Source organism: Macaca thibetana, chromosome 6 (genome assembly GCF_024542745.1).
Source record: "Macaca thibetana thibetana isolate TM-01 chromosome 6, ASM2454274v1, whole genome shotgun sequence".
Taxonomy (NCBI): Eukaryota; Metazoa; Chordata; class Mammalia; order Primates; family Cercopithecidae; genus Macaca; species Macaca thibetana.
In genome coordinates this window covers 123,688,552-123,697,790 of record NC_065583.1, presented here as the reverse complement: position 1 = coordinate 123,697,790, position 9,239 = coordinate 123,688,552, and the positions used below count along the sequence as shown (strand labels likewise).

The window sequence follows — 9,239 nt, the reverse complement described above, 5'->3', positions numbered from 1 at the left end:
GTCATGGTGGTTTACTGCACCCATCAACCCATCATCTACATTAGGTATTTCTCCTAATGCTATCCCTCCCCTAGTCCCCTACCCCCGGACAGGCCCCGGTATGTGATGTTCCCCTCCCTGTGTCCATGTGTTCTCACTGTTCAACTCCCACTTATGAGTGAGAACATGCGGTGTTTGGTTTTCTCTTCTTGTGTTACTTTGCTAAGAATGATGGTTTCCTGCTTCATCCATGTCCCTGCAAAGGACATGAATGCATCCTTTTTAATGGCTGCATAGTATTCCATGGTATATATGTGCCACATTTTCTTTATCCAGTCTATCATTGATGGGCATTTGGGTTGGTTCCAAGTCTTCGCTATTGTGAACAGTGCTGCAGTAAACATACATGTGCATGTGTCTTTATAGTAGAATGATTTATAATCTTTTGGGTGTATACCCAGTAATGGGATTGCTGGGTCAAATGGTATTTCTGTTTCTAGATCCTTGAGGAATCGCCATATTGTCTTCCACAATGGTTGAACCAACTTACACTCCCACCAACTGTGTAAAAGTGTGCCTATTTCTCCTCACGCTCTCCAGCATCTGTTGCAAAACAGTTTATTTCCTACACAATTTGCTCATTGTCTATAAGACTGGGGGAAAAAAAAGGAGAAAAATGTGACAAGTGACTGAATAATTTCAGTGATGACTAGGTCATTTGTGAAGTTCATCAGCCAACAAAACGTAATAAGCTTGAGTTGGTCCCTAGTCTCCCAAATATCCCCTCTCCGCGGCTCTGGAGGGCTGTGATGTCAACGAGGAATAATGGCTCCCATCCAGGGTTCTGGTTGTTTTCTCCTTCAGTTTTCACAATTCTTAAAAGAAGCACTAACCTGCTTTCTTTCTCTCTGCTGGGGTGGATGTGATTACAAAGCTCTTCTTAGCCCCAGGGAAAGATTATTGTTACCTGTGGTCCTGAGAGACCTGGCTTTATTTCTCAAGCCTTTTGTATGTGTGCTGGGAAACCCTAGGTTTAAACGTCTCTTCTCTAGAGAGCTGGGCGATCTTTCACCACCACAAAGTGGCCCAACCTCACACTCTGTCTGAGGGTTACTCTGGAGTCCCTCTGCTGGCCATGAGAAACAAGAGCAGAAAGCAATTCTTTAGAATAAGAAACCCAGAATTTTATGTTTGAAAGTGATACGTAGAGAGGCAAGACTATTCCTGCTCAGCAAAAGGAAGTTACACTCAGGTTATGATCTAAAGTGGTGAGACTAGACGCAAAATCAAAATTAATTTAATACAGGGTACTGGAAAAAAATAACTCCTTTGAGGAATACCTGGAATGTACAACTAATGTTTTGTTTTTAGAACAAGGCTGGAAATCCGTGGAGATTGCTGAGATTGGAGCAAACCCATTGGAAGGCATGCTCCTTACCCACACATACTCTGCCTTTCCCTCAGCTTGCTTTGGTCTGGTCTAATTCATGAGTCAGATTACCAAGGTATCATACAAATAGAGAGACGCCATACAGATACCAAAGTGAACCGATGGAATCAGACACTTGCGTGTGAGCAACGGATGCAGCTCTCTAATTATGGACTGGGCTTCGTGGTCCATTGGCCCTGGGTTTCATTAACTGCCCAGGCTCCCTCCAGAGACTCAGGGCATGTTTTGTTGCTGTGGGTGGTGCTCCTGCTCTACCAAAGGGACCACAAGACAGCATGCACTTCAGATGATGACACAGAATAGGTGGTGAAGGACTTCTTCTACAAAAAGAAGCAGTTCCTGGTGTTTGTCACCAAAAGGACAAGAAAAAGAGAAATGAAAATCAACTACATATGCAACAACGTCATATCTTCTCTTGACTCATTTTCTGATCAAACAAAAATGAAAATAAAATCCATGCACTATACAGTGACTTAGAAATATCTACCAGCCCAGAGGAGAAGTAGATAAAGAGTGAAAATATCTCAAAGGAGATGGATGATAAATGGATGGCATTTGGTGGAAAGTCCTGACAATACATCGAAGGAGAAACTGGTCACCTGTGGTTAGGAAAGGGCAATGTACTGAGGGGCCTTGGCCATCCCTGAGATGCAATGCATCACAGCAGCCAGTGGGGGTCAGAGGTGCTCCATGGCTTAGGGTGCCTTTAACCCTCAGCCTGCAAATTCTGCTCACAGGAGACCAGCTGGACCTCCTTTGGAGCTGGCACTTCCCTCCAGGCAGAGCAGAACTGTGAAAACATAGGAGGTGGTTGATCCCATATGCTTTACCGCAAGCTCAGTTTTGACTTCAAGACAGTTCGCTGATTTTATTTTTTCTTTCACTTATTCTCTTCCCGTTTCTCTTGTTCCCAGCAAGAACCTCTCTGTTGATCATGGATACAGGACAGTCATCTCTCTGAATTAAGCATGTGAGCACCTGAAATCAAGGACTATGGCCTGTTTCCTGAACCCTTATCTCTCTAGTGTACAGAACTTTTTTTTAAGTCACTGGCAGTTTGGAGACAATGCTTAAGTGGGTGGGTGGGTCTGGTGGGTTTATAGGTACACACGGCTGGAGGTGGCTCACACAAGCTCATGAGAGCCAGTTGTGTAATCTCTTCCTCGCCCCCAGTGAAGTGATGTCGTGTTGGAAGCTTGACGCTGGCCACGGTGGGAGTATTTATGCTACAAAAATGGCCATTTACTGCAAATCAGGACTACCCTTCTCCCGGCAGCACTCCAGAAAGCTGGTTGTTAAATACAGTGAGTACACCAGTGGCCCCAGGGCAGGTTTAAGAGTCAGAGAAGGTATAAATAGCTGATCAGGCCTGGTAGCTCATGCCTGTAATCCCAACAGTTTGGAAGGGTGAGGCGGGAGGATCTCTTGAGCCCAGGAGTTTGAGACTAGTCTGGGCAACATAGTGGGACCCCGTCTCTACAAAAAAATAAAAAAAAATTGGCTGGGTGTGGTGGCACACACCGGCTGCTTGGGAGGCTGAGGCAAGAAGATCACTTGAGCCCTTAAGGTTGCAGTGAGCCATGATTGCGCCACTGCACTCCAGCCTGAGTGACAGAGCAAGACCCTGTCTCAAAAAGAAAAAAAAAAAAATTACTTAGCACCATGTATGTTCATGTTCAGGCCACAATGCATCTAGTGAAAAGAAAAAGGAGCAGAGTCTGATTAGCTGAGAGGATCTTCCAGTATGAACCATTCCAGACACTATAATCAACAATCCTGTAAAGATGCCTTTCCTATTAAGGGCAAGCAAGAAATTAAATAAAATTTTTGTTTGTAATTTTTAACAGTTGAACTGCAATGCTAAGTGGCTCCTGAAGCCATGCGCCCCCTTTTTCCTTTCAATTTTGAGCATTAGGAAAAATGTGAGCTTCCTTAGAAAGTTTATAACATCAGATTTATCATTTTTATGAAGCAAAAATCCAGAATAAAAACAGTGGCCACCAGGAACCATTGAACAATACGTGTTTGCTCATGTCATGTTCATGTGCAACTCATGGATTTAAAGGCATAAAGTTAGCTTTTCTTAGAGAAAACACTCTATCACATTCATGGACTAACTTTCACTCTGGCCAGTCTATCAAAATTACTGGAAGACACACACATTCAAGGAGTTTGCTGTGTTATAACATTTGCAACACTTTCTGCAAAGGAAATAGGTTTAAGTCATTAGATCACAATATGTATTTTTATCATTAATGAAATGTTTTCAAATAGATTATCGGCTGCATGGGGTTTCTGGCCATGCAAGGAAGATGGCTAAATGGGGGTGGTAGCTCTCTGGGCTTGGAAGATGGAGTAAAAGCAGTGAGCAGGAGGGCTGAGGAAATAAGTCATTGTAATGAGGCGGTGGGAGCCAGGTGTCTCACTGCAAGAAAAGACAGTAATAAATATAGAAAAGGAGAAAGCTAGAATGAATCCTGTAGTCTATGGGATTAGGATGAAAAGTTTTGGTGTAAATTTAGAATTTGCACTATGTGGGGTTAAAGAAATAAAACATTGATATACATTTCTATGATTGTGTGCATATACTTTAATATCTTCATGTGTGCATATGTATACACATGCACACATGTACACAAATACATATGTTTCCTAGCTTTATACCGGAGACAGCTTGGGAGTAGTGAAATCCAATAACAAAGATCCTATCTAGAATTTAGTTTCTAAATATTATACTATTTTCCATGAATATGGACCAGAATTCCTTGGAGAAATGGCCGATCTCACAGGTGGACCAGGAAAAATATGCCAAGTTTAGAACATCTTGTTGCTCCAGAAGGTAAGAAAGTAATCAAATAATGATGGCAACATAGAGGACATGGGACAGCTGGAAGGGGGGCCAGCTGGTCCAATCTGGGATGATTTGTGTGTCCAAGTAACCACAGTATTAGATTATTTCCCATTGATTAAAATAGATATCCATGAGTCTATCCTGATATAATAAGCAAATGAACACATAAATGGAAAGAGAATGCTCTTTCCTACAGTAGAATGCCAGCTAATGAATGTTGAAAAAATTCAGGACTTAGAGCAATTTGAGAACCATAGTAATTATTTTAAGCAAAATGTATGAATAGATTTGAAAACTGGAGGGTGAAAGTTGAGTACAGAATGGGATATTTACACAGTCTAGGAGTATCTCTCCAGGAAACACTTGTTGACTGCAAAGTAAAAAAAGGTAATTGGTGGCAACTGGGAGATACAGTGTTTCTTTTTGGAGTGATGAAGACATAGTAGAATTAGATCATGGTAATGGTTGCACAACATTATGAATTTATTACTAACCACTGAATTGTATGCTTTCAAACAGTGAATTTTATGTTTTATGAACTTATCTTAAAAAATAAAATTAATTTGACAAAGCAGTTACCCGCTCTAGGCCTGGGGAAGCAACCATCAAGAGGTAGAGTTAGCAGAACCAAGTGGCTCAGAGGGGGACCCGCTGACTGAGCTCAACCCCCTAGAGATGGGCATCGCCTGGCTCTTGCTAGTGCCTGCGACAGAGAATGGGAGGCTGGTTCTGGGGCTGCTGAAAGCTGGCACCAACTATGCTGCTGGAGCAATACTGCTGCTGGAGAGACACCCCCAGAAAGTGCAAAAACCAGGAAGGAGGGTCCCTTTCCTTCCTCCCACCCTCCAGTCACGCTCTAAGGCTCCTGCTGGCAGCATCTAAGGGAGAACGCCCCAGATGGCTTACCATATCCGAGAGCAGAGTATAGAAAGGTGGGCTTGGATCCAAGAGGCAATAGATACATAACCAACACATAGAGAACAATGGAGAATTAACAACTCATACAATGGGGGGAGAGGATTCTTTTCTCATATAATTTTGTTCTTCTTAAAAAGAATGATTTGTTAGATCTTAAACTACATGTTGCTTAATTTTAGAAGAACTTACAGAAATACTTTTATAAATCAGAAAAAAATCTTATTCCTTTATATATGCTAATTCTACATCTGAAAACATTCTTCAGCTCTTACATTGCTCCCACCTCCTTGACCCCTACATATAACAGAGAGAATTCTGCATCCTAATATGCACACGCATTCCCACTTGGGTGCCTTTGCTCTGGGGGCCTTCCCACCCAGAGGTCCTTCTTTCCTCTTCTCTGCCTGAGTTCTATTCTCCTTCCATCAAGAAGCCTTTTCTATGCATTTCAGTTAATAGTGACATTTTCTCTCCTGCTTCTGAATCCTCATGGGACAAATTTCCAGGTTATGCTTGGACACACATTGCCTTGAGTAACTAGCCAAGTTTTCGTAGATATGTGCTCATGTCTATTTATTACATGGATGTTTCCTGACATGCCCAGACAGTGTGAAGCCTCAATGAATATTCGTTCATGACTGAGCCTCTATGGACATTTGAGAATAGCTTTAAAGTGAATAACTGTATAATAATTTTATGGAAAATATTTAAATTTTCCAGGAAAAGGGATGATTAGCTGACAACACCACCTCTGTTTCTGTCCCCATTATTTCTATAAGTCACCCACTTTTGCATGAGCCAGAGTTGATACTCTTATTAAATGCTTGGTGTTTGGAAAAGTTTGTGAGGCCAACATTTGCCTTAAGTACTGGTCAGACAAAGCTGAACCTGATGAGAGAGAAGGGGTCATCAGATTGCACATACTTAAAAAGTAAAGAAACTCTAGGTAAGCCTGCCTCCCACTCAGGCTTACAGAATTGGCATCAAGGTGCTCAAATAGACCCAGCACAGAGACCGGTGATGCTTTCAGGTTTGGTTCTGTTTGCTGCTCTTATAAATTCATTTTGTACCCAAGTGGATTGCTCTCTCAGATGAAACCTCAGAAAGGTAAAAAAAATCCTTCTCAAGTCAAAGTTTCATCCTCCTTTGAAATCTCTGAACCCATTAACTCGGGATATTAACCAGCACTTTCATGTTACCCACCTGACACCACCTCTTGTTTAGCATCAACCCCTTTTTTTTTTTTTTTTTTTTTTTTTTGGTGAAACAGCATGCTATATTTGGAAGCAGAGTGTTGCACAGTGACCAACAGACAAAGGCTACCCACTGGGCACTTACACATCGTACTCTGAAATACACACAGGATGTTTTGCTAATAAAAATCAATGGGAACAGGGATTCCTCTGGACAACTCCCCCAACCTCATCCCTTTCAGGGATTGAGAAAGCTCCCAACCATTTTCTGATGGCAGCGGTGGTTCACTAGAGATAGAATTCCTCAGGGATGCCTTCCTGTTTCTTATAAAGAACAATTTTCTTTAGATTTTTTGAAGTCTCCATTTGTTATTTTCATTCTATGTTCCCTTATGGCCATCAGACCAACTTCTGTACAGATTGCCTTGATGTCAGCACCAGAGAGGTCATCTTTAGCCATGATCAAGTCGTCCAGGGTTATGTCATCGGCCAGTGTCATCCTGCTTGTGTGAATCTGAAAGATGTGCTTCTTAGTCTTTTCATCAGGCAGGTGGAACTCGATCTTCTTGTCAATGCGACCGGGTCTGATAAGTCCTGGATCCAATGTTTCTATTTGTTTTGTGGCCATGATAACTTTCACATCTTCCCTAGACTCAAATCTACCCAACTGGTTCAACAGTTCCACTTCCAACATTGTTTGCTAAATTTCTCTCTCACCACCAGAATTGGAGTCACATCTTTTTGTCCCACTGGCCTCAACTGGGACTTTGGATGGTCCCCAAAATGATGGATGGTGCATATTCTTCAGCAGCTTGAAACATTTCCCGTACGAGTTTGGGCCCATCACCTCCGAATAAGTTCAGAGCCAACCACTCTCAAGAAAGAGGCTGAGGTTTGGTTTGCTACTGCTTTGGCTAACAAGGTTTTACCTGTGCCAGGTGGACCACAGACAATGACCCCTTTAAGAGGCTTTATACCCATCTCTTCATAATATTCAGGATGAATGAGAGGAAGCTCCATAGATTCCTTAATTTCCTGAATTTGGTTGTCCAACACCCCAGTATTGGCATAGGTCTCCTGGGGGGCTTCTCCACCTTCATCATTGTGACCAGGGGATCCATGTCATCCATCAGCAGCCCTATCATGACATGTACCTTGTGTCTGAGCGGAGCCGAGTAGCCAGGTTCCAGCAGATCCTTGTCTACAAATGAAAGAATGCTGACATAGTGTTCTGAGCCCACAGATGTAGATACGATGGCATGATTGTCATCGATTATCTCTTCCAAGGTTCCTACTGACATCGGGGTCCCCCTCAGATCATCCACTTTTGATCTTTCCTCTTCTTGCTTTTCTTCTAATGGTTTTGTTTGTTCCTGATTTCTAATGAATTCTTCCTCCATGAGAAGATAGTCTAATTCTCTCTAACTTCAGTAATTTTAACCAACACTGAGTATGAAGTGTCACCAGTGGCAGTTTACTGGCAGCATCTTGTCCTTTTGTTTTTTTCTTCTTTTTCCCCCACTCTAGTTGGTACAGGAGGTTAGTACTTATTTTTCTTGTCCTTGTCATCCTTCTTGCCACATCCAGGACCATGACCACCACCCTGACTTTGACCCATCTTGTCTTGGCCACTTGAGCTGCCACTGCCAGAAGTTCCTCCACCCAACTATTATTTCTAAGTCCTTATTTTTTTATGTGTATTTTCTCTTAGGGATACTCACACTGGAAGGCTACCAACTTATATGTTTTCAAGATAATAAACAGGTACTACATAAATGAATGAAGGGGCTTGGTGTAAGACACTGGGGAGGGTAAAATACACAGAATGTCAACTCTTGATGGATGTTAAGGAGAAAAGTAAAGCAGGGAAAGGTGTTGGGATGCATATGTGTGAGACAGAGTAGCTGTGATTGTCAGGTTCCTGTGTCAGCGTGGTTAGGCTATAGTACCCAGTGCCTAATCAAATACTAACCTAGGTGCTGCTGTGACGGTATTTGGGGATGCGATGAACATTCACAAATAGTAGACTATAAGTAAATCTGATTATCTTTCATAATGTGATTGGGCCTCACCTCATCCGTGGAAGACCTTAAGAGAAAAAATTGAGGTTTCCCAGAGAAGAAGAAATTCTGCCCTGAGACTAAAGCATCAACTCCTACCTATTCCAGCTGCTGGCCTTCCCTGCAGACTTCAGACTTGCTGGGCTCCACAATGCCATTAGCCAATTCCTTGAAACAGATCCTAGTGTATATGCATGTATATATTCACATATATGTACACAAACACATATACACATTCACATCCTATTGGTTCTGTTTCTCTGGGAAATCCTGACTGATCCAGGCTCAATTTTGGATTCAGAAGCTTTTGGACATTCAACTTGCTAATTTCAAGTCTTTGCTCAAACGTCACATTCTCAGAGATGCCTATTCCAATCATTCTGTTGAGTATGAAGAATTAATCTTCTTCCCATTCTGTATCCCTGATCCCCTGACCCCCCTCTATTTCTTCCCACAGCAATGTCAGTTTTCACATAACTGTGTTTGTTAATTTTCTGTCACTCCTAGAATACAAACTGCATGATAGCAGGTGTCATAGGATGATCTCCCTGGGAACAAAACTCTGAGCTGGAGATTTGTGTTCCAGGAGGGTTATGGCAGGGGGTGCTCTCAGGCACAGCAGCCATAGGGTGTGAAGGAGGCAAGACTGGGCAGAGAGTGGACTTGGATTGTGATTCAGTTGCAACAGAGGTCTCCACTGATTCCCAGGAGAGCCCTGAAGCTGGGGAAGTGCTTCAGGGATGTCCTGAATTGAGACAAAGGAGGTGGGCCCCAAATCAGCCAGTCAT

At 42.5% G+C, this 9,239-nt stretch overlaps 1 pseudogene; it reads right to left on the bottom strand.

Moving 5' to 3' along the window:
* Window positions 1-6,679: 6,679 nt before the first annotated feature.
* Window positions 6,680-8,049, bottom strand: LOC126957147 (26S proteasome regulatory subunit 4-like; annotated as a pseudogene).
* Between the last annotated feature and the right edge of the window lie 1,190 nt (window positions 8,050-9,239).